Below are 27,502 nucleotides of genomic sequence, written 5' to 3'. Positions count from 1 at the left end.
GATTAAGATTTTTAACAGTTAAATTTTAGTTATATTCTAATTTTTCTTTGTTCATATTCGATTCTCTAGGTTGTACAAGAGGAAAACAACACTCAGAGGCCACTTTCCCGAGAACAGGACAACAAAATATTACATGACACAGTTCTGACCAATTGCCTTCAACAACAAAAGGAGACAGAAATAAATCTTAAGAAAATGAATTCTGAGGTATTTTGTTTAGTCATTTTCAAATATGTGTGTATGTACATATTTTAAAAACCAATGTTGTACATATGGGAATTGTAGAGGATTTTAAAAGTGTGTGTGTGTGTGTGTGTGTGTATGTGTGTGTATTTTAGGGAGAGTGGCATTTTTGGTCCATTGCAATAAATGATATTCTTGATTGAAATCCTTTTATGTCCAACAGTCAAGTAGTGACGTTCCCAATGTGTCATCTAAAGGGGAGGCTTTCAATACTTTTTACAGGGATCGATGAGCTTTCTACAATCTCAAAACTATCGTTACTAATAACAGAAGTTTCAGTTGGAGGCAGTGGTTTCATCCCCTTGCTGTATTAGTAGAGAGCTTAGTTTTCACTTCCGCTGATTGTAAGCAGTTGAAGTATAGCCAGTGCAGAGACCATCTTTTAGATCTCATTCTCCTACTTTTGAGAAAAGGAACAATTTGTTCCAAGTAGAGTCCTATTTCAGTGCTAGGAACTTTTGAAGAAAATTGTATGCCATGATGCATACTTAGTGATAATTTATTGGTGAGTATTTTATTCAAAGAAGTCAGTGTATTTTCCCCTATTTCACATTTATTTCTCCTTTAACATTATGAAAAGGAAACAACACTTATGTAGCAGCAAATAATCTCACTACTTTCTAAGAAGAGCTCTATAATTTTTAGCCTATTTACCCTGAGTTTTTTGAAATCTAAGGCTTCTTTTGAATTTATATATTTACACTAGAAGAGCAGCAAGCACCCTATTGTAGAGTCCAAAGTCCTGGGAAAAAATCCTGAACTTGCTCATCTTTTTAATCATTCTATTTGAAATTGTGATAACGAAATGAGTTCATTGATGTATAAAGAACTGCTTAGCGCAATGCCTAGATTTATCAGTGATTAGTAGATTTAATCTTATAAGTGACTCTCAAAATATTAGAAAAGTAAAATATCTTTTGAGTATTCTTGGGAAAAAAATTCTAGGAAATGTAATCAGTCCAAATGTATGCAGAGTGAATACTCTTACTGTGGGATAAGTGTATATTCAGATGGTGACCTTTTAAATTGTAGTCAGACTTCTTAATCTTCTATTTCATGCCTTCTGGGTTTGCTGCCTTTCCAGTTCTGAGGCTCTTAAAATTCCCTTATGATTTTAAAATTCTCTTTTTCACTTTCATGGATTCAGCATCTTATATTAATCTTTTTTTAACTTTGGGGAATTTATGCTTGTATGAAGTTGGAGGTTTGGATTCAACATTGTATGTTTTCAGTGGAATATCCAACTACTGCAACCTTTTCATTATATAAACATTTAGGTTCTTCTTTAATTTCAGAGGATATCATGATATGTCATTTCATTGAGTGCTAGCTACAAGTCTCCTTTGTTTTACTTAGGATTCTGAGAGTTACGAGAAAGACCTGTTGCGTGAAAAGCACGTGTTGCAGGATGAAATCGCCATACTAAGACTGCAAATGGAAACACTCAAAACTCAGAATCAGGAAGTGGAAAATAAATACTTTGAGGACACTGCAAATGTAAAAGAAAAGAAGGACCATCTTCAAAAAACAATAAAACAGAATGACAAAACGCTAACAAAAACAGTATTTGAATATAACAGACAGCTTAATGTCCCAACAGCTGAGAATACAATGCTGAACTCTCAACTGGAGAACGAAAGACAAAGCAAAGAAAGATTGAAAACAGAAGCGGAATCCGACCATCATTATGAGCTTAGTAAGCAATTAAGACACCTACAAAATCCTTTCCAGGGATTAAAAGATGAATGCTTGCATTTCGTGGACAACATCGGGTTTGCTATGTGTAACCTAAAAGAAAACAGTGAGATTCATTCTCAGCAACTTTCTAAACCTGGAAGTAAATCCAATAGCTTAGACACTGAGCTCCCTCAAACAAGATATGCTGTCAGAGAAAGGACATTGGTTGCTGAACCTGTACTGAAAGACCTAAACCAAACTCAGTGTCAAGAGGAGGAAATTGAACACATGAATCAAAGGGAACCAGAAAAATTGAACCCGTATACTGGAAAGCTGGAATCCCTAAAGGAGGAAAGATCTGACCTACAGAGTGGAAACATGCTTTTTCGACGGCAACTGGATGATGCGTTCCACAAAAGTGACAATAATGAAAATTCAGGAATGAATATTGAAGAGCAGCTTCAGGGGCTTAGAAAAGTGCTTCAAGCTGAATGTGAAAAACAAGATGCTGTGTTGAAAGAGAACCATAAGGAGTTAGTCAACAAATTGAATCACTTGAAAGGAAGAATGTGCCAGTATGAAAACGATATATCAGAAAGAGAGGTAAGTATCCAGAAAGGTAGTTTTCAGATTTCCTGAAAGAAAATTCAATGTTCAAATATTTGATGATGGCTAAATGTTGAATCTAGCAGAATATTAAAAATATATAGATTACAAATGTATTTGCTCTAACAGCTTAAAAGCATACATTGTATCCAGCAAACAAAACTTAGACCTGTGAGGTGCTTTACTTTGAGTAAAGGCATTGTGTTGACTATGAAATTTTAAGGTATAAATTGTTATTAGATACATGTTGATATGAATGATTTAGTCTTATACTGCTACAATAATAATTTTCATCTTTCTGTTACCACATTGTAATACCATTATGAAGCAGATAAATGGAAATGCTCCTATGCAAACAGTTTTTAGAGATAAAGGTTCAATTAAGTGGATTACCTAGAAAGTTAATTCTAGATTTCCCACATGAACTGAAGTGTAGATGCTGTCCCTTTCCCTCAGTAGTTTCTTCCACATTTTAGTTGGTATAATTTTGTTTTTATTCATGTCAATTTGATATAAATTGGAACTATTTCAGTCTCAAATAATGTATTCTTAGGACCTGTGACCTCTTTAAAGGCAGCTAATTTTTCATTAAATCATAATTTGGGACAAATGTGAGGAGTTTTATCAAAACTCTACTTGATTTAATCTTCCCACTGCTATGTATAATTGTCCTTGACTATTTTTACAAATTCATTTTTTCTCATCACAAGGCCCATTTCCTATCATTTGGACATAAGTTTATCCATTTCAAAGAGATTTGTAGCGGTCTCTGATTTATTAATTTGGCACTGGGTCTCCATTTTCAGATGAGTGAGGGGAGGCAGGATTCATGTGTAGCAGGAAGGGAGGTCCAGGCCACGTTACCTGGGGCCCTGAAGACCACTGAAATGAGTTCGCTTTTCTTCTAAGATACAAGAATCTATTGGAAGGTTGTGAGCAGTGGACTGCATATGTGAGGACCTGTGAAGTCAATTTAAGCCTGTGATGAAAAAGGGGGAAAAACATTCCACAATGTATACTTGACGACCACTAGTCCCACCGACATACCAATTTCCCATTGAGATGTCAGTAGATTGTTAAGCTTTGCTGCTTCATCAGGGGAAGTGGAGAGTGGGGCTGAATCTGTTGTTCAAGTAACCTTCGTAATAGTGAGTGGGCAGCAGGATAACACCTTCTGTGTCTTACCCAGATTCAGTAGACAGAATTGTGTCCAAAAGAAGAAAAGAAGGTGAACTGATGCATGGGGTGATCTTTTTCGAGTTACATATTATATTAATATGTTAGAGTTAGCAAATTTTAACATAATTTAATAGATGTGATTATAAGATCACTAACAGAATCATCTTCCTAGGTGCTTGGGAGACGATTTCAACAAGAGCTACCTGACTCCACAAAAAAACTGTCTATGTCAGAGGCTTCACTGGAGGATAGATCACGTTACCGTATGAATTCAGAAGCTGAGACACAGGATTTCAAGACATTAGAGCATATCAGGAGTCAGGTATGTGTGAAATGTAACCTGTCAAGAGTTCATCTATAATTGATCAATATAAAGTGTTTTAGGATCCTGATTTTCAAGGCAGCTTTCTTTTGTGTTTTCGTTGTAATTAATTTATTATAATTTTATTATCTTTATAATGCACTTCTTCCTTAAACTCTGGCTTCCATCCTGCTATTTGCATTGTATGTTTTTTCTTATAGTCTATACCCTTGGTAACGTTGAGGAATAGGCAGCATTCCTCATAGAAATCGAGGGACTTTTTTCCTACTACACAACATTGTATAGTGATATGTCCATTACCCGGATGAGGCAGCCATTTAAAATCAGAAGATAATGTTTACTAGAATGAGTCAGAAATTTGTCTTATTTCTTATCATCACTTTTGTAAATGGTTACAGCATTGGTATATATTTCATGGATTTCAGACTAACTTGTACAGAAAGTTCAGTATACAAACCAGTTGAAGTAGGCATTGCCTTCATTTTGTTTTCATTTTAGAAATATTGTAAAAGTTTAGAAATATGTTGATCATTATAGTATGCACACCCACAATAGAGAATTAAGAAAATAATCCAGATTCACTATATTTGTGTGTTTTTTAATCTTCATTGGGATGCAATCCCCATATCATATTTCACCACTTAAAATATACAATTCAATATCTCTTGTTACATTCAGAGAATTGTGGAATTATCACCACAATTATAAAACTTTTCCATCACCCCCAAAAGAAACCCCACATCCCTTAGCTGTCACCCTATCTTCCTGTCTCTCCCAGCCTCAGGCAACCACCAATCTACTTTCTGTCTCTGTAGATTTGCCTACTTTGGATATTTCATGTAAATGGAATCACACGATTTGAGGTCCCTTGTGACTCGCTTCTTTCACGTAACATCACGTTTCCAGGGTTCCACCGTGATGTAGCACATATCAATTGTTAGCTATTTCTTCCTGTTGCCCAACGTTGCTTCACCTTGTGGACAAAATACTTACCCATTCATCAGTTGATGGAACTTTGTGTTGTTTCCACTTTTTGGCTGTTAATAATTCTGCTATGAACACGAGTTTACAAGTTATGGTGGGAGCCAGTGTTTTGATTTCCCTGCCCCCGGATTTCTGGCTCCCAATCTGGCTTCTCCGTGAAGCTTTCTCTGACTGTTTGAACTCTCATTGAACTCGTGTTCCTCAGCACTTGTCAGATAGTCTGTGCAGAGCAATCAAGCCCTACATTTGACATAGTTTCAATTTTTCATGAGAGAGAATTCTGTCTTTCTATGTATAAGTTTGTCTAAGGGGAAATAGTATTTGATATGATGGCACCTATCCTTGTATAAATTGAAAATGTTTTCTTCAACAGTTGTTTGGATAAAATTAAATATTTTATACCAAACCAATACTTGCCCTTGGAGACATTGATATAATTAAACTTTTATTCTGAAAGTATTTTTCACAATTATATATAAAACTGAAAGCACGAATCTAATAGAAAATTGTTCAGTGAAATGCTCAATTTCCCCCTCTCCGTGAAAATAAAAATATAAAATAAAAGGGAGCCAGCCCTTCCTGTCTGCAGCTAGCCAGGGTGTACAGGTCGATAGCACGTTCTAACTACAGCTCTGAGGACGGCTTTTCTGATCTGCCAGAGCGTGCTGCTTCCATCTGCTCCTCTGAGTTCTGACACATCCCCACAGAACTAGTTGCTGAAAAGGAATTCATTTGGGAAGTTGGCTTTAGCACTAGAGTCCGTTATTTCCATGTCAGTGGCTTTACCCTGCCTCTCACGGTCATATAAATTGTATGCTCAATCCAGGAGGTGGTATTTGCGTTGTAGTCCATACTCATTACCCACTGAGTGTACAGAGACATAGGAACGTATACATTATTAGAAGCAGAGAAAATGTACTGTTGGCTCTTGGAATTGGGAAAAGGATTTTAGTACTGGGGTTATATTCTAGGCTTAATGCTCCCCATTTGCTGACATTGCCGATAGTTTGATGAATGATTTCAGTGTAACTGGTGTACTCTTACACTGGTTCCACTTCCATTGGCATCCCATCTGTGTAAAATATCAAATTTTATTAGAACATAAAATACAGCAACAATAATAATGCTGACTGCAAACCCTTTGGTTTCACTGTGTGCCATGTCCTTTTCTATTACATATGTTCCCTAATTTAATCTTCCCAATATCCCAGTGAGGTAGATGCCACTCTTGTCTCATTTTATACATGAAGAAACTGAGACCCAAAAAATTTAAGTATTTTGCTCAAGGTCACCCAGCTAATAACTGGTGGACTTGGGATAAAAACCCAGGCATTTTGGCTCTTATTTAGTTACTGCCCCTCAAACTATTCCATGACTATCTGACTGCCCCCAAGAGTAGCCTGTTAACTTTCATAATCACTGGAATAGCCTGGTAATTCACGTATGTGAATATTTAAAATTAGAGTTGATGGGATGCTTGGAATACAGTATGTTTGACTTCTTGGGTCATTTGCACTACAAGGTATGATAATTAAGTGTGAGAACTCATTCAAGAAAAAGTGCTACATACCTAGTTGCTGAATATCACTACGGTCACAAAGCTCCCTTTGGGAAGCTATGCACCAATGCCACCGCCTAATTCACAGTTCAAAGCAATTTTGGAACTCTTTTTCTGGATGGCCATCATTGCTATCATCATATTACCCTTGATGTCCTGAATGTCATCAAATAGCCTTCATTTCCATATTTTCTTTCTCTTTGGGTAATGACATATTTAGTCATTGGGGGCCAGATCAGGTGAGTAAGGAGGGTGTTGCAATGAAGTTATTTGTTTACAGGCTAAAAACTCCCTCACAGACAGTGCCGTGTGAGCTAGTGCATTGTTGTGATACAAGAGCAATGAGTCGTTGGCTAAAAGTTCAGGTCATCTTAACTTTTTCACACAACCTTTTAAGCACTTCCAAAGAGTAAACTTGGTTAACTGTTTGTCCAGTTGGTAGAAATTCATAATGAACAATCCATCATATATATTAAAAAAAGGGGGAGCAACATCATTGCAACAAGTTTACGAACTTAATTGTCCGATGTCATAGATCATCAGTAAACATAACTTTTTCTTTATTTTAGCTGCAAGAAGCAGGAGCTCGACATCCAGAGGATGCACGATGCACTGAGAAGATGCAAGATCACGTGCAAAAGTATAAGTTAAAGCAGCACAGAAAATAACTTGAGTATTTATAAAGCAGATGTGTAGTGTAGTATGACCATTAGATCAGTTATAACATTAAACACGTGAGTGTGAAGCTGGGTCAAAATGGCAGCTTTGAGCTACCTTGAAAAGAATAATTTGTGTACATTATCTCTAATTTTGCACATTATGCAAAATTCACAACTAGAAAAATGGCACAATTGCCAAATCATGTGCTTTTCAAATTGTAAGATTTTATGTAGTTGCACCTTAGATATTTGTTCAGCGATTATGTGGTATGCTTTAAAGTCAATGTGTGAGAATAATTATGTCAAAATATTCACTTTAGGCTTGAAGCTGAAAATATTGACCTAATACCGACAATTCAAAAGCTAGTGGGCATAATCGAACAGCTTCTCAGGCACCTGTCAGGTACAAGTTTGGTAAGTGAATCTCTTCATTTCTGTCATACTGCAAAGGAATTTCTATGTTTGTCATAGTAGCACATAAGGATATTTTAGACAATAAGAACAGTCTCATTAATAAAAGTACTGTATTCATGTTGATACTACTTGCTGGGAGTAATGTAATTTCTCTCTACAGAGAAAGAAATCTCAGTTCACAAAATTAATGATTTTTGTACTAAGGTTTTTATAGAAAAACATTGTGATAGTCTAAAGGCAACATTTGATATATACCACATTTCATTTATCCTTTCGTTTGTCCAACATTTCAGTTTTTCCAACTGTTGGCTGTTGCTAATTATGCTGCCACAAACATCGGACTACAAATATCTGTTTGAGTCCAGGCATTTGAGTAATGATTTGATCCAGAATTCTGAATTTCCCTTGAAATCTAAACCCTTTAGTGAGATTTGGAGAATGAATTACTTTTTGTTTTTTTAATTAAATTTATTGGGGTGACAATTGTTAGTAAATTTACATAGATTTCAGGTGTAGAATTCTGTACTACATGGTCTATAAATCCCATTGTGTGTTCACCACCCAGAGTCAGTTCTCCTTCCATCACCATATATTTGATCCCCTTTACCCTCATCACCCACCCCCCACCCCCTTACCTTCTGGTAACCACTAAATTATTGTCTGTGTCTATGAGTTTTTGTTTCTCATTTGTTTGTCTTGTTCTTTTTGGTTTATATACCACATATCAGTGAAATCATAGGGTTCTCTGCTTTTTCTGTCTGACTTATTTCACTTAGCATTATACTCTCAAGATCCATCCATGTTGTCACAAATGCTCCTATATCATCTTTCCTTAACGCCGAATAGTATTCCATTGTGTATATGTACCACAACTTCTTTATCCATTCATCTATCGAAGGACATTTAGGTTGTTTCCATGTCTTGGAAATAGAGAACAAAAAGACAATAGAAAGAAATTAATGTGACAAAAAGCTGGTTCTTTGAAAAGATTAACAAAATCGACAAACCCTTGGCTAGACTCACTAAGATAAAAAGAGAGAAGACACTAATTAACAAAATCAGAAATGAAAAAGGGGAAGTTATCACGGACACCACAGAAATACAGTCTGCTACTCTGTGTCTCTTTATTGGTGAGTTCAGTCCATTTACATTTAGGGTGATTATTGATATGTGAGGATTTCCTGTCATTCTGTCTTTAGTTTTCTGGTAAGGCTGTGTCTCCATTGTTTCTTTGCCTTTTTGTTGTTGTCTGTTTTTTCTGTGTGGTGGTATTCTATGATGTTTCCCTCTGTTTCTTCTTTTATTACAGTATATATTTCAGATTTGGATATTTTTTGAGTGGTTACCCTTGAGTTTATGTAAAAGAAAGTTTGAGTATTCCAGTATTTAGAGTATTCCAGTTTCTTCAGCACGCTTACTTTCTCTATTCCCATATTCCAGTTCAGGCCTTTACGCTCCCCCTTTTTATGTTTCGGTTGCCACAAGTTGTCCCTGTTGATGGTGGTCTAATAGCCTCCTTTAGTATTTCTTGTAGTGCAGGTCGTGTATTAGAAAATTCCCTCAGCTTCTGGATATCTGGAAAGGTCTTTATTCCTCCTTCATATCTAAAGGAGATCTTTGCTGGATATATTATTCTTGGCTCATGATTTCTCTTTCGATATTTTGAATATTTGGTTCCATTCCCTCCTAGCTTGTAGAGTTTCTGCTGAAAAATCTGATGATAATCTACTGGGCTTTCCTTTGTAAGTTACCGTCTTCTTTTCCCTGGCTGCCTTGAGGATTCTTTCTTTGTCATTGATTTTAGACAGCTTCAATACAAGTGCCTTGGAGAAGGCCTGTTGGGATTGAGGTAATTAGGTGTTCTATTTGCTTCTTGGATTCGAGGATCCAATTCTTTCCACAAGTTTGGGAAGTTCTCATCGACGATTTGTTTGAATATATTCTCTGTTCCCTTCCCTCTTTCTTCTCCTTCTGGTATGCCCATTATTCTTATATTGCTCTTTCTGATGGAGTCAGAAAGTTCTTGTAGAGTTCTTTCATTTCTTTTAAGTCTCAAGTCTCTTCCTTCTTCCCTCTGTGTAAATTCCAGGTTCCTATCTTCGATGTCACTGATTCTTTCCTTTATCTGGTCAAATCTACTACCTAGGCTGGATATTTTATTGTTAATTTCTTCTATTGAGTTCTTAATCTCCAGAAATTCTATTTGGTTCTTTTTCAAGATTTCAATCTCTTTTGTAAAATGCTCATGGTGTTCTTTGATTGTGTTTCTGAGTTCATTAAATTGCCTTTCTGTGTTTTCTTGCATCTCGTTCAGTTTTTTCAGAATTGCAATCTTGAATTCTCTGTCATTTAAATCACAAAGGTCCATATCTCTAAGTTCCTTTTCTGGAGACTTTTCACTTTCTTTCTGAGCTATCTTGTTGCCTTGGTTATTCATGGCAATCACTGATTTACTATTTCTCTTCCTAGACATCTACAGGAGTGGCTTCTGCAACAGGTTGATAGGTATGCGAAGAGGTTTTGAAGTTCCAAAGCTCTTTCTGCACCAGATTCAGAGCCCGTATGTTTCAGCAGTTCTGTTTACTCCTGCAGGGATCCGCCCAGATAGGTGGGGCCAGGGGCGGGGTGAGTTGTGAGAGGTGGCCCAGAGCAATGGCGGCGACCATCACCACAGCCAGTCCTGCTTCCACAGCTCCCTCCCCTTTGCCGGAACTAGTTGAGCTGCTAATCTGTGTCTGCGGTCCACAGTTCTCAGAGCAGCAAATATTCTGTCCTTTGATCCGACACTGCTACTTTATCGCTTTAGCACCGGGCAGGTGGGGGCAGGGCGAGCTCTGGGAGGGTAGGGAGGGGGCGGCTAGTCTCCGTGTCTAGGGCTTCCGTTCTCCGCTCGGCAGTGAGGGCTTAAACCATCGATTTCAGCCCTCTTCCCTCAGTCTTTGCTCCAAGGTCTGCCGTGAGCGAGCATTGTGTTCAGCGGTTTTGTGTGCTGCCCCCTCAGCCCTGTGGGCCGTAAGCGGAGCCCTAGCAGTCCGAGTCCTTCCCTCTCCCGCAGCTGCGGAAGATCCGGGAGCAGCGGGCTCTGAGCACTGAGCTAGGTCTGCATCCTGCGTCCGCACTTCTCCTCTCCCTCCTCCCCCGCTCGCGCGATTCACCCACCTGGAGGTGAATTCAGTAGTCGGCCTCTTCGTCTTGCCTGTCTGCTGTGCAAGGAGTCCTTTGTGGAGTTATTGTTGTCTGATTCGTTGTAAATTCCAGGGGAGCGTTACAGAGGCTCACCTCACGCCGCCATTTTTTTCGGTCTCGAGAATGAATTACTTTTAATGTTCTAATTTGTTTTCTTCGTCATTCACGAATACTGGATCATTGTGCAAATGTTTCCCGAAAAGAATATACTTTTCTCTTTGTTGGATTTTGAAAAAGAAAAGAGATGCCAGTGTAAAAGTAGAAATGAATGCGCAAGTAAGGCCTTACATAGTAACATAGTGCTTTAGCTTTACAAGTTTAGAAACTAATCTTTTTCCCTTCACTTGAGTTAATCATATGCCTTTAAAGATTTAACAGTTTGATGTCAGAAAAGATTGATGTGTCATCCAGGATGACAATTTCCTGATGGACAGTGAAAACCATATCACTATTTCCTAAGCAGAACAACATTCCCCTGCCATCCTCCTGTCCTCTGTAGGAGAGGCTCCCTAGGATTTCCCATCATAAGATCGCATTGTGACCCGAGGTGGACCATTGACGTAGATGTACTTTCCAGCTGGTGTCTTTCAGTCACAGTAGCCAGGTCTAAGCAATTTCATTAAACAGACATGCCTATCAAGGGAAACAGAAGATTGTGCTGATGGTCCTTCTTGTGGCCAAAGAAACTTTGAAAAAAATTTTTGTCTAGACTTCTTGTCAATTAAGTCACATTATGTTAGCATACTTTTCATAGGAGTGACATGATAATGTGTTGATAAGGAGTCTTACATGAATGTGAGTTCCATGAGTTGTCACATCACAGTTTTATAGAGAAATCTATTATATTAAGGTATCAAAAATTGAAAAATTGGGGATTTGTGGTCAAGATGGCAGAGTAAGTAAATGCCATGCTTGCCTCCTCTCACGACCACATCAAAATTACAACTAAACTACAGAACAATCATCACTGAGCATCACCTGAAGTCTAGCTCAACCAAAGTCGTCCTACTTCTAAGGACATACAGAAGAAGTCACCTCGAGACTGGTAGGAGGGGCAGAAAAACAGAACAAGCTGACGCCAGACCCCTGTGTGACTGTTAAAAGTCTAGAGGGATATCTTGGTTGTGGAGGTCCACCTGGGGTGCGAGGGGACCCAGCTCCACACCAGGCATCCTAACCCAGGATTCCAGTGCTAGAGAGAGATGTCCCTATAGCTTCTGGCTGTGGAAACCACTGGTCATTCTGGCTGGGAGAGATGAAGCGTGGCTAGAGTCCCAGTTGATTCTCTTATAGGGCTTGGAATGGGCTTACTAACTGACAGATTCGTTTGCCCCGAACTCCAACACTGGGCAGTAGTTCAAAAGATGTCAGGGATATAAGGGCAGGAACTAAGTTTTCTGGTTTTAGGGTGATGGCTGGAAGGGAGCTTTCTCCCACACAGAGGTGCTTGTAGAATCCTTTGTTTCTGTACTGCTCCATCACCCATCGCAGTGTGAGACACAGATGGCCGCCATCTCTTGAGTCTACATCAACCTGGCTAACACTGTCCACCCCACCCTGGTGATTCCCTGAGAACCTGCCCCACCCAACTTGAGAGCCAACCCAAGCTGCTTTCAGTGCCTTTTCCAAAAAAAAATCCTGTCTTGGCTCATGCTGCAGGCTTACCTAAAATCTCTCAACGGTTCACAAAACTCAAACAAGCGTTATGTGGCTTCAGCTGTCCTTTACTTCTTGCTGTGCAGACCCAAGATGGCACTAGTGGCAGCTGGCTGTGGTTCGCAACTGGAACTCTTGAGGTACCTCTGAACCCAGTGCAGGTTGCAGCCATCTGTGTCCTGCTTTGTGGTCAAGTTAGTTGGCCCCAGACAGGACACAGGCTGCGGCTGGTCTTGGCCTGTAGCTGGACCACTGACAGGAGTCCCTAGGGCTAACACAACTGGTGATCATCCTTGAACAGAGCTGGAGCATCACCTGGATGCCACCAAGGAAGACACAACCAAAGTGCACACAGGGCAGACACCAGTGCCCTGCTAAAGCAAATCCTGCTCTATAGAGGCAGCCCGTGCCAAAACAGCTCTTCCACTGTAGTCATGGTCAGTCCACACAACCAATCAGCCTGAGCATCAATACCTCCCATTGACATACAAAGAGCAACAGAGGCTGAACTACAACAGGAGAGCACAGAGAACTCACACAAGGGGCACACCTGCAGCACCCGGCTCTGGTTAACAAGTAGACTGTGCCACGGGGCCCCACAGGACACCTACTATCTAAGGCCACTCAAATAGTCCTGGGAGACACAGCCGTCCTACCTCATACACAGAAACGATCACAAGGAAGAAGCCAACATGGGGAGTCAAAGAAACATGCCAAATAAAAGAACAGAACAAACTTCCAGAAAAATATTGAGCAAGATAGAGACAAGCAATCTATCAGATGCAGAGTTCAAAACACTGGTTATAAGGATGCTCAGTGATCTCAAGGAGAACTTCAACTAAGATATAGGAAACATAAAAATGAAAATAGAAAACATAAAAATGAATCAGTCATAAGTAAAGAATAAAATAACTGAAAAAGCAAATGTCTTAGAGGGAATGAAAAGCTGATTAGATAAAATAGAGGATCGAATCAATGATTTAAAAGATATGGTAGCAGAGAATACCCAATCAGAACAGTAAAAATAATTCAAAAAATGAGGATCGTTTAAGGGACCTCGGGGACAATGTCAAGCATACCAACATTCTCATCATATGGGGTACTACAAGAAGAAAAAAGATATGAAGGAATTCAACCTGTACTTGAAGGTATAATGACTGAAAACTTCCCTAAATTGGTGAAGGAAATGGACATATAAGCCGAGAAATCACAGAGTCTCAAAGAAGATGAGCCCAAACAGGCCCATACCAAGATACAACATAATTAAAATGCCAAAGTTTATAAGTAAATAAAGAATTTTAAAAACAGCAAGAAAAAAAAAAACAGTTAGTAACCTATAAGAGGGCACCCAACAAGGAAAAAGCAGTTAGTAACCTAAAAGGGAGCACCCATAAGACTATCAGCTGATTTCTCAACAATAATTTTGCAGGCCAGACGGGAGGGCACGAAACATTCAAAGTGATGAAAGACTCTCCTACAGCTAAGATTTCTCTACCCAGCAAAGCTATCATTTAGTATCATAGGACAGATAAAGAACTTCCTGGAGAACAAAAACTAAAGGAATTCATCAGCACCAAACCAGTATTACAAGGAATATTAGGGGGACTTCTTTAAAATACACAAAAAGGAAAGAGCAAAAATATCATTAATAACATGCGGGTAACTACATATCTATCAATAATTACTTTATGTGTAAATGGATCAAATGCTCCAATCAATGGGGGGAGGGGGGTTCACGGTGTGAGGGATGTAAAAATAAAATAAAATAAAAACTATTTAAATAAATAAATAAATAAATAAATGCTCCAATCAAAACACGGGGTGGCTCAAAGGATAAGAAAATAAGATCCTTACATATGCTCCATACAAGAAACTCGCTTCAGATCAAAAGACACAGAGACTGAAAATAAAGGGATGGAAACAGATATTTCATGAAAATAAAATAATTTTTAAAGAGCTGTGGGAGCAATACTTATATCATACCATATAGACTTTTAAACAAAGGCTATCACAAGAGTCAAAGAATGACCCAGATATCCCATTTCAGAGTATTTATCCAAAGAAAACAAAAAACGCCAATTCGAGGTGACTCGTACATCCATATGTTCACTGTAGCATTCTTTACAATGACCAACATGCGCATGATGCTTGGATGTCTATCAATGGATAAATGGAAAAGGAGAGATGGTATGTGTTTACAATGGAATATTGCTCGGGGAATATTCCATGGAAGGAAATGGGTTCTTGCCATCTGCTGCGGCATAGATGGACTAGGAGGGAACTGTGCTGAGTGCAGTGTGTCAGACAGACAAATATGCAATGTGATTTTGCTTATACGTGGAATTTAAGAACAAAAGAAACAAACTAAAACAAACTCATAGATACAAAGAACATTTTGTTGGTTGCCAGCTGGAAGGGGGTTTGGGAAATGAGTGAAAAGGGGAGGGACTAAGAAGTACAAATTGGTTTTTACAAAGTGGTCATGGGGATGTAGGGTATAGAATAAGGAATATAGTCAATAATATTGTAATCACGATGCATGGTGTCAGGTGAGTACTAGATGGGAGGGGAGTTCGGAGCAGGGTAAAAAAGGTGAAGGGATTAAAAAGTACAAATTGGTAGTTACTAAATAGTCACGGGGATGTAATGTAAAGCATAGGGAATATAGTTAATACTATGACAATAACTAACTATAGTGCCAAGTGGGTACAAAATGAGTCAGGGGGATCACTTCTTAAATTACGTAAATTCTAATTACTATGCTGTACACCTGAAATTAATATGAAATGCTATAAAATAACATTTTATATAAATTAATATAAAATAATATTGAATGTCAAAAAATTGAAAAATTTGTAAGCACACCTAAAACTGATTAAGCTTATACCAAAATAATGAAGGACTATAGATTCCTAGGGGAAGTAGTTAGATCTCAACAGAATTATCAGCCACCATAAGGTCTACCCTGTATATCATAAGATTTATAATGACAGGTTTCAACGAATTCAATCAATAGCCCTCACTTCTCTAGAAGACTCTCGTCTCATGATTCCCCCCACGTGAGATATTACCTGAGTTAAGATATTTGATTCACACAATGTTGAGAGGAAGCATCTGGACTGGGAAGAAAGGATAGCTGCAACTGACTTAAGCCTTCAAACAAGATAGTGGAGTGTACTTGTGAAAGGAATTTCAGAACACTACCATAGGTCAGGTCAGGTCCCAAGGAACAGGAAGTTATTCAATAGAGCAAACAAAAATGGAAAGGCGAATAGTGGATAATGTGAAGCTTATGAAAAACTTATGCATTCTGAGAGAAAAACAGGACAAAGTATGCTGGTCAACATCCTAAGGGTGAGGAGCTGCCAAGATCCAAAAATAACACTATGCTCACAGTCACAGTGATAAGAATCCCCATAAAATGTACAAGATGAGCTGATCCACAGCAAGTCATGGTGTATGAGTGTGTGGTTGAGGGACACTGTCTATGAGGAGCTCCAGGGGAAAAAGGAAAGTACAGAAGATCTCAGTAAAGGGGTGAAGGCTGCAACTGTAGATGAGGGAATGTGGTTTGAAGCACTGGGATGTAAGGAACTGAGAGCATTTAAAAAGAGGAATAGAAAAGGGTCAAGTACTGACCATCAGGGCTGCTGTTTAGAAATGAGTTGGGCTGAGAAGATCATAGAAAGGGTGTGGGCATCCTTATCAGTTGCTGCTAAGAAGTAAAGCAGGATAAGGACTAAAGAAAGAGATGCCCCTGAAAAAATGTTTTAGTGCACTTATAAGGACAGAAAGTCTGATTCTTATGTAAAAGAAGAGAATAAGTGGCGAAAATATGGACCTGGGGATGAGACCACATATTAAAGAGGGTTAGAGTCTAAGGAGAAAAACAGGATGACAGAAAAAGTTACAGGAATCAAGAAAAAGTTATGTTTTTATATAATATAGAGAAGATAAACTTTAAAGAGAAAAAATATTTATTAGAAAAGGAGAAATTGAAACCTATGGAAGAACGCTTACAGAGAATGAGAGTCTTCATCTGATGCTCATGTCAGATTATCACAATGTAAGGGGGACTGCACAGGAAGTTTTCAAAGATTATCATACGAAAATGTGATTCCAGAAACCCTGTAAAATCTTGAAATGTTGATGAAAATGTCTCTGGGAGCATTTCTTGAAACTAAAATGTAAATAGAACCACTATTTAAATCTATTCTTTAACACTTAGTATTTTTACATGTAAAAGCCTCTGTTTTTAAGAAAGTTTGGCAATTTAAATTCCAGGAAACCAATGATGACACTGTAAAATCCATTTCAGCTGTTGTAAGAAATGTCATTGTTTTTGAACTCTGTCCTTATTGGCATCAGGTGTATAACTACATTTTATACACCTGTGTACACATATTACTCGTGAGCTCATGAGGAATCATATTTTAAAGAAAGAAGAGTGAGTCTCTAGTTTTTTAAAATTAACTTTCTTTAAAAATGTTTTTCAAAGTCTGAGGATGAAAAGGAACAATTAAAGTACTATGAGAAGTTAGAATCTCTGCAATATAATTTGAATCAACAAAAGAAGAAAAATGATGAATTAGAGACAGAGGTTACCAGGTAAGGTTTTAATATTTCAGATCATGTCAACCATTAATTACTATTTAATTATAATTCTTACTTTATGAAAACCTAAGTACAAATGTATTTCATACCTGTAATTTTCATAATTAACCAAGTTATCCTACTTAAGAATTTACATCAGAAACTCACAGCACAAACTTGTGTGAATGCCAAAATATTATACCTACTCTTGAATGATTCCTAAAACTATAATGACAGTGTCTTTTGCATATACTGTCAATTGCACTCTTCCTGGTCTCCCTTGAATCTTTATTTCTGCAGGATGTCTGTGCTCTCTTTGGTAATCTTTCCTTCTTTTAGTAGTGTTTTTCCTTTTGGCATTCTAACAGTTTAATGTCTAAAACCCTATCTGTGGTATTGTGTAACAACATCAGAATTGTTATTGATTTGGCTTCTATTGTCTTTCTAGTTTTTTCAGTTATAAAATATGTCATACATACCAAACCATATGTATAACGTAAAGAAGAATGAGATGAGTAATCATCTCACTCAGATAATAATGGAATCTTTCCCAACGTCTGGGAAGCCCACGCGTGGCTTGCTTTCTGTTTACTTGCTGCTTACTGAATGAAGTTTTTTCTCTGATTCTCCTCAGTGTTTTTCCTCCCATGTCACTGTCTTTCTCTGCATTGTTTTGTATTCTTCTCATTTTGTTAACTTTGTGCTAGCAAAGATCTCTTCGTAAAACAGACTCGAAGAGACTGTGACACATTATCTCTCCAATTTCCTTTCTTCTAAAGCCCTGCCCCTTTCCTTTCCCCTCCACTCAGACTTCAGATTTTTCTTTCCGGTTTCTCTTTCTATTTTGAATGATCTCTTGTTGGTACGTACTTTCTTTTCTTCTGGTAGACTGTGGTCAGTAGGCACCGAATGGTATTTTTGTGTCTTTTCAAAACACCCACATGTATTATACTTTCCTTCTTCAGCTTGGATACTGATCTCTGGTTTATAGCTGATATTTAATAATAGGTTAATGTTTGATACTAACAATCTCAAGTAGATATTAATAATACTTTAATTATAAGAACCGTACATTGTTATAATATGAAGTCTGTATCATATGTATTACAATTGTTTTGTTACTTACCTAAGATTATAATTTAATTAGTTTGCTTTCAAACTATTATACTGGAACAAATAGGAGAGGATCATAATTTATAGATTTGTTTATTTTGTATGATAGACATATCATCTCTTTAAATAATTACTAAACATTTACTCTTAAAGAATTTGACTTACTCGTTTTCTACAATTCTGCAGACTGAAGACCCTCTTTCAGAATACAAGGATGCTACATGACAATCAAAATGGAGAGGTTAGTTTCCTTGGAGATATAGAACCCAATCAATCTGAAATGGCTATTCAGATGACTAGGTTAAAACAGAAGGTAATTTGTAATCCGTTTGGGACCCAGAAATCACTTAATTTGGGGAAATACAAACCACTCAATGCTTTAAGCAGTACAATATAGATTTCTCCCTTAATTTTACAGACTCAAGCAGTGAAAAAGATAGCTTATTTTCTATATCATTTTTCTATAAAAGGGCATACTGTTACCTCTCCTTTGTCTCAACCCTGGCTAGTGATCTAAAGCCAAGAAGGACACCGTTGCATGACCCCAAAGCACTGGCTCCAATCTTCATTGAGATGTAATGAACATAGCATGCAGTTCCATCATTTAAAGTATGCAGTGCAGTGGCTTTTAGTGTATTCAAAGCTTTATGCAGTCATCATCACAATCAGTTTTACAACATTTTCATCACCCTGGAAAGTATCTGTGTGCTGTTAGCCTTCACCGTGTGCCAGTCTGCCCTTCCCACTCTTCTTAGCCCTAGGGAACCACTAGTGAACTCTCTGCTCCATATTGTGGTTTTGATGTAGTTTTTTCTGATGACTAATGATGCTGAGCAATCTTTTCCCATGCTTATTATCCATTTGTATAACTTCTTTGAAAAACTGTTGTTTCAATTCCTTTGCCCTTTTAAAATTGGATTGTCTCTTTCTTGTTGAATTGTAAGAGTTCTTTATATATCCTGGATACAAATCGCCTATCAGATATAGGATTTTCAAATATTTCTCCCTTTCATTAGCTTGCCTTTTTAGTCTTTCAATGGTATCCTTTAAAGCACAGAAACATTTTATTTTAATGGAGTCCAGTTAATCCATTTTTTTAAACACTCAATTACGAACTCTTTCATGAAGACATATACCTATGCTTTCTTCTAAGCTTTTATAATTTTAGCTTTTACATTTTGAGATAATTTTTATATCTGGTATGATGTAGAGCTCTAATTTTTTTCTTTTGCATGTGGATATCCAGTTGATCCAGTATCATTTGCTCAAAAGACTATTCACATCCAATTGGATTTTTTAGCACCCTTGTCAAAAATCACTCGGCTCTACATATGAGGTTAATTTCCGGATCCTTAATTTTGATTCATTGATCTATAGATCTGTCCTTACGCCATTACCAAATCAAATGTTATGAGAACGCTTCCCCAGTCATCTTGCATATTACCAGATGCCTTATGGAATAATAAAATGTCAATGTAGGGGACTACCTTTAATTCCACTTCTGTGGAGATGTTTTGCTTCTGGATGGAGCCTGTGGCCCGCAGACCTTGGTGACCTTATGACATGATGGGATATTAGGCTTACAAAGTCGACTCATTTCTTTTGTTTTCTTCATTCAAAACATTAATCTTTAACCCAGTGCCTCCCTTTCACTCCCATTTCCATCAAATGTCGGTAATAGGATCTGATACTTGGTGGACAACTTTCTTCATTTTGTCTATCTCCTAATCCATAGCCTCTTCCATAGATTTCACTGTCTAGGAAGGAGAAGATGAAACCTGGACCATCTGCTTTCCTTCTTAGAAATCTCTCTAATCCATCATCTTGCAATTGAAAAGTAGATTCTGTTTGACCCGGTTCTTTTCTGAAACACTGGTGCCAATCTTGTTCTTGGCATAGATCCTACATTCTCAGAAACACATTGAGATGCATAGTTGTACCTTTAGCTTCATATATAATTAATGGAATAAATATTTCATCCCATCCAAAGAAAACATTTCAAGAGTACAGCTGTTAAAATTCAGGAAGTAATTAATCAGAAACAAATAATAGATTCGTGATGTGAATTATGAAATGTCAAAGCCTTTTTGTGTGATACGGAGAAGCATTTCGGTATAAGATACAGAAGACATGGTCTTCCCTTCCCATACAAACAAGCTTGAAGTACGGTAAAGGAGAGATTGTATTTAAATAGTGCCAGAGGACACTATGATTGTTTTACTACTGAGATTAAAAATGATTCCATACTGCACTCCATTTCCTCAGCGAGGAAAAGGAAGTGAAGATTGAGTACTAGATTGATGAATAAATATTGAAAGCTGCCTATCTCTTTTAGAATTTTAGGGAATGGAAATCAGGAAAAAGGTTTGATTTTGGTTATTAACTGGCTATTTCTAGTTTTACAACTATCATACTAGAAATCATATGTCTCCTTGCCAGTCTTCCTAATCCTGTACGTTGAGGGAAGCTTCTAAAGATGCCTACCTGCCTAGCTGTCATTGAAGGGAACCCTTGAGAAACTTCTTATGCCTTTCTTGTATTCACTGCTTCTTCTCTTTAGCATTGTGTGTCATTAATAAGTCAATCTCCACATTACTTAGATTCCACTATAAAGGAGACTAAAGGCATACCTCGGAGATATTGCAGATTTGGTTCCAACCACAGCAATACACTAGTAACCCAATAAAGTGAATCACAAGAATTGTGCATATAAATTTATTTTACACTAGTCTGTAGTCTATTAAGTGTGTGGTAACATTATGTCTAAATAAACAGTGTACATACCTTAATTAAAAAGTACTTCATTGCTAAACTGCCAAACGTAATCCTACTTTGTCGGAAAAGTGGTATTCATACACTTGCTAAATGCATGATTGTCCAAAGCTTTCAATTTGTAAAACATAGTTGCAAAATACAATACAGCAAAGTGCAATAAAAGAAGATATCTGTAATTAATAACTTAAAAGTTACTTTTACTATTATCTCTTTTTTTAATCCAGAAGGTGTGCCTCTTTTTTCCTTAACTCTCCAATGGAGTGGTTGAAATAAACAACAGTTATTTGACTCACAGATCCATACTTAAGAAGAGTGTGGCCAGGGCCATCTGTCTCCGTTCCCCTCAGCTCCAATTGGGGCAGCTCGATGGCTGGAGGCTGGAATCATTTGAAAGTTTGTACAGCAATGTATCCGGTAGTTGGTGCCTACTGTTGGTCGGCTCTCTAGCTGGAGCAGACGGCAGGAACACCTACACCTGAACACCCGGCTCGCATTGTGGCCCGAGCCTCCCCACAACACGGGGCTGGATTCCAAGGTTCAGATCCTCAGAGACATAACCAACAGGAGCTGTGTTGCCCTTTGTGAAGGAGTCTTGGAATTCACACGGAATGTCTTTCAACATATTCTGTTCATTAGGAGCAAGTCACTAATGTTGACCCATACTCCAGTGGTTTTATGCAATGAATATTTCAAAATTTACGGACACATTTAAAAACCACCTTGATCTGTCCACTGGCCACAATTCTTTATATTCCCCCCACATGGAAAATACACTCATCCCTACACAATACTCGCCACAAGTCTCAATTTAATGGCGTCAGGCTCAGGTCCGAATCTAAGATTTTACCATCTTAGTCTGGTGCAAATGGGGATGAAGGGTCTGGGTTTTGGTTTCTAGGATAAAGCCCCTTGAGGACAATTCCTTTCAATATGAAAACATGAGAAAGGAAGAGACAAGTTATCTACCACCCACACACCCAACATTCTGCTCGACTGCTGAAGTTTCCCCTGCAGAAATAGAAAGTGGAAGGCACGTTGGTCCATAGCAATTCTGAAATACAGCCTGATGTGTGCTGTCCGTTCTTTGATTAGGACTTAGTCCTAATCATGCCAATGCTTCTCCATGGCCCTTTGCTGTCCCCTGTGAGCTCTTTGTTCTGTCCTTTTCATAAGAAATGACCTGTGCTTGCAGCTCTTCCCTCAGCGTCATTCCTCCACCCAAATGCCTAAGACCCACAGGCCTCCTCTTATTTTTCACTCTCTTGGTTTTTATTAGTCCAAGGTAACAAGGTGGTTTTTTGCTACTTGATTATCCTAAAAACTTGGAGTTGCGTGAGAGTTTATTGGGGTTCGTGCCATTAGAAAAGCCACCGTCATACATTGTTTTGAGATAAGCTCTTGGGCTTCCTGTAGCTGTTGTAGGACCATGCCTTTAAAATTCTTTTCCTCTGAAGAGCCTTCCAGGAATTTAAGGCCCCACCTTAACACTTTCGAAGTCTTGAGGAAGGCTTTACAGTCTTGTCCTCATCCGTAGATCATGTCTTCCTGGGAGCACAGCGAATTTGATCTTCACTCAGAAGCCATTTCTTTATTTTAGCATGATTTGACAACAGGGCATGTGGGAGAGGCTGTAAATGGGAAACACATTTGAACACAATAAGTCCTGGTTCCTTTACAGTTCAAAGTCTTTCGTTAGCTCATGTATCTCATGGATTTTACTTGGTTACTTCACAGCAAGAGTCCCCTTTCATCCGGATGTCAGACCCATTTTCTTCACTAGCTGAGAAGTCTTTGTGGCCAGCCTCTTTAGGGGCCCGCAAGCCCCCAATAACCGTCTCTTGGAGGCTCTTGTGGGTGTCGTTCTCATTCTTCTCCACATCCTTTCGGGTTCCACCTACCTCCTGGTGGAAAGGCACTCCTACAGGTTTTAGATTGCTTTTCTTTGTGGCCTCACAGCATTTTGAATATCAGTATCAATGCCAATTGTTCATTGCTGCTCAAGAAACCAACTCAAAAGCTAGTGGCTCAAAACAGCATCTGTTTTGTTCATCAGTAATGCAGTTGAGTGAAGCTCAGTGAGACTAGCTCATTTCTGTTCCACTTGGCATCAGCTGCGTTGCCATGAAGCTGCGAATGAGAATCATCTAAAGGCTGTTACACACACGTGTAGCAGTTGAAGCGGGGTTTTGGCCGGGACGCCCACTGGGGCCGTCTCAGCGCGAACATCTGTAGGAGGCCTCACTGTGTGTCCTGGGCTTCTTCATCTGCACAACATGCTGGCTGGGTTCTCAGGGCGAGCTTCCCGAGAGAAAGTCAGATGGAAGCTGTATCACATTTTCTGCCGCAGGCATAGCATTCTCACAGCAGTTCTGCCCTATTCCATGCACTAGAATCCAGTTACTTCCTAAGGCCAGCACATATTAAAAGGGAGGAAATTTCATGGAGAAATGTCAAGAATTTGTAGCCATGTTTTAAAAACACTACATCCATCCACTCTCCTCATCTTACCAAATAAGCATTGTATCTACAGGAAAGTAGTTCTACCCAACTCAGTATCACTGCAATCCCAGCAGATTTGTTGTTATTATTGCTGTTTAGGATGTTCTTGTATATTGTGGAAAGAGAGGATTACAAGATAGCATTATCGAATTAAGACACTTTTTTGTTGTTGAAAAAAATGTAGCGATCATCTCACTAAACATTCACAGTGTGAGATGTGATTTCTCCTTAACCTTGGGAATCATTTCTTCTTGAAAGCAATTCAAATTACCATGAAACATTTGTAGCTGACGGAGGCCTAACTATCTCAAGATGAGTTACTTGTAACTCCCTACAACTTCGTAAGAAATTATGGAGAGTTAAAATGGGGAACAGGTGAGAGACTATCAACTCAGAGGTGACTTACAGTCATTTTATAGAAGAAAAACATGAACCAATCATTCAGGAAATCGTAGAAAATCAAGTACAGATGTTGTGTGGCAAAGTCGATGACAATAAAGGATACATTTTTGAGTCTCCTGGTGCTTTTCTCTTTGTTCTTCATTCTGAGTAATTCAAGTTTCCACAATCTAAGGATCTACTACAGTATCGATGACATTTTATGGCAACTGAGTTTATTTCACAAGTTGATACTGGTTTGGGGTTAGACTATTCTCAGTCAACTTCCTTCGTAACGAAATCATACTATCTTACTCATTCAGAATGATGCTCTCAAAGCAAAACTGGAAACTGCATCTTCAGAATGTCTCCATCTGTGGGGTGGCCAGTTGGCTCCATGGTTAGAGCATCGTGCTGGTCATATTCAGTCATATTGTTCAATTTTTAAAATTTAATATTGATTCTCTTATTGGAATAGTTAGATGAGATGATTCAAAATATTTTCATGATTCAGATTTATTTTATTCCGTATTGATGATAAATATTTTAAACTTCAGCTTTTTTCACATTTAAATTGCCGTCCAAATCATTGACTTAAAACTAAAGAATACAAATAGACTGTAATTATTCAGTTTATAATTATTTTTAAAATGTATCCTTTCCGTTGGCTTTAGGAACCAGCAGCATCTCAAAAAAACCTACACCCGTTAAATGACCATGTTGGCGCTTCCATAAGTGACATGGAACTCAGAATTAAACGTCTGGAATCTGAACTCTTCAAAGTGAAAACTTCTTGTAAAATAGAATTGGAAGAATGTAAACACCTCTACCTAGAAGAATTAAAACTTATAACATCATTGGAAAACAAACTAAACAAGTAAGTCCAGAGTCAGAGAAAATCAATCGAGCTCATTAATTTGCCTCTAAAGTATAATTTTTGTCCAGGCAGATTCCTGAGATTGATAGGAAATGAAAGCTTACTAAATAGTATAATTTTGGAAAATGATGTTAGTGAATAAATTACTTTTAAAATGTTAGTTAGTTCAGGACATTTGCATCTCTCTCCATTTTTGGTTTTACATGATTGTATTTTTCCTTCTCGCGGTTTTCATAGAGTTAATCTGATCTACCAGTCTTTAAGCAAAGTGTTTTTGAAGCTTTATGATTTAGACAACGCTATTTATTATAAAATTGCTTGTCAGAATTCCCCTAAATAGTTTTTAATGAGGTAACTATTTATTATAAGATAACAACTTAAACCCAAAGGGTTAAGTACTCTGCATATTCTGGCACTTGGTACATGTACTGTCTCCATTGTGCTCTGTGTTATTATCTCTAGAGGTCGCTTTCAGACAAGCTCTTCTTTCTAGTCTTTCTGATGTCCACAAAGGCATATTTGTGAAATATAGCAGAGGGTTAACAACGTAGGGGTGAGGGTAGTATAACCCAAGAAGTGGCTAAAAAGATAATGTGGTGAGCCTGAGGGGGTGTGTGGAAGACAGAAAGGGCAGAGCCCACGCCCAGCGCCTTGGTCACAGTGTTATATTCTAAGCTACATGCCTGCGGAGAGGTTTCATTCAGTAGGATCACCAACCAGGCTCCCTCCTTCTCCCCCAGAGGCTGTTGTTCTACATGACACCTCAGTCCTCAGGGTAATGAGCGCATTACACAAGGGCGGTGACTGCAAAGGCTTGAAAATATCTTGGTGGGATTTTTAAAAAATTCTAAACTCGTTTGCTATGTATGTCTCATGGCAATCCTCAAGAATCTTATTGGTTCAGCCATTGCAGAAGGCAGCAAGTATTATCTGTGAAGCCGTGGATGTCACTGATAGCCCGTGTCCTCCCCTCCCTACTTTGAATTTCTTCTTAGTCTGGCATCCCCATAGAAACACATGTGCTTGTTTAGGATAATTTGAAAGCTATCCTTGTGCATGGTAGGTCTGCCCTGACGCATTTTCAATGTTAAAATGCTGTTTAATGGGAAATTTATTTACTATTTATTATGGCAACTTGAAAAAAATGCAAGTCATTCAGGAAAAATAAAATACTAAGCCTTTGTTCTTACAATCTTCACAGTGCTAATGATACGCTGGCAGAGATGAGAACCCAGCTTCTCATGAAGACACCACGGAACACTTTACTCAGCCGCGCTCCTGGGAGGCCTGTCCTGCTGCCACCTTGTATTGGAAGGATAAGTGATGGGTTCCTACCTCGAGGAAATCTCGCTCCAAGAGAACAGTCAGTGATTCCTAGGTCAACCCCACAGACTTCTAATAATAATGACACGTTCACCTACTTCATGAAGGTTAGTTATCTTCTTTCCTTTGGGTTTCAGTTGTCCGATATAATTCTTGTTCTTAACTTGGTGAGATTCTGAGTTGTTTCATTGACTAATGCACACAATGTGAAAGGCATAATTATGTGTGCTAATGTAGGAAGGAGACAGAAATTTTACAATCTTTTGTAAGTCCCTGCATCTCCCATGTTTTAAGAGCTAACTGTCATTAACTGTATTCAATAAATGTAATTGACTGACACATTTTAAATTTCTGGAAAAGCTGCTTTTCAATTAGATTTTACAAATGAAATGTTATTGCCTAACAACGAATGGTATGCTTTGAGATGCTTTGGCTTACTTCTGCATTGGTTTTAATTTGGCGATGGTTTATAACAATTTTAGTTGTCCTACAGCCCAGTTTTGCCACCCCTAAGCGTAAGTGAATGATTGACATTCACTCACTATATGTTGATGTTTCTTATTTCCATGAAACCGAGGTAAATCCTTGTTATGAATTCTGCAAACTTGTAACACTGAAAAGATTAATTTGTTCTTTCTAAGTTAAAAGTTGTTCTCTTTGTACATAATAGTACATCCTTAATTTCTATTTTACTTATAGCATTTTTTATTTTGATGAGTTAAACTGTTTTGCTTAAAAAGTAATAATAAAATAAAATATCTTGCTAAGCAACAGTACATTTTCTAAAGAGGTAAATTGAGCAAATATTTGAATTTTTAAAATGAAGTTCACTTATATCTGTACATCTTTTCTTTTAAATGGAGATTTAAGGAGATTAAAAAGAAATGGAAGTTGTAGCTCTAGAATTTAATTTAATTAGTTTCAGGTGCACAAGACAAGGTAATACTTAGACGTTCATCATTTATATCCCTCACACTGTGAACCCCCCCTCCCCCATTTCCCCTTTCACTATCCCTCCGACCTTGCACTGAGCCTTCACATTATATATATAAAATTATAGTTGGCATTCATTATTGTTCCGCTTTGGGTGTACAGTAGTACATTGATCAAGCATCTACATCTTCCCTGAGGTGGTCTCCCAGATGGGACCTGTGTCCATCAGATACCCTACAAAATCTTTACAACATTATTGATTACGTTCCCGAAATTATTTTTCAAAAACCCTGAGGCCATTTTGTGGTTACCGACTGTTTTCTAATCTCCTCACCTTCCCCCTTATCCCCACCCCCCCCACCCATCTAACAACCTTCAGCTTTTTCCTCTTTGTCCCCAGAACTGTTTCTGATTAGTTCATTCACTTATTCTTTTCTTTACATTCCGCATATAAGTGAGATCATATGGTACTTGTCTTTCTCTTTCTGACTTATTTCGCTTAACATAATGTTCTCTAGATCCATCCA

This window comes from Rhinolophus hipposideros (genome assembly GCF_964194185.1).
Source record: "Rhinolophus hipposideros genome assembly, contig: HAP1_SCAFFOLD_55, whole genome shotgun sequence".
In the NCBI taxonomy this organism is placed as follows: Eukaryota; Metazoa; Chordata; class Mammalia; order Chiroptera; family Rhinolophidae; genus Rhinolophus; species Rhinolophus hipposideros.
The sequence above is the reverse complement of the archived record's forward strand: the minus strand, read 5'-3'. Positions refer to the sequence as shown.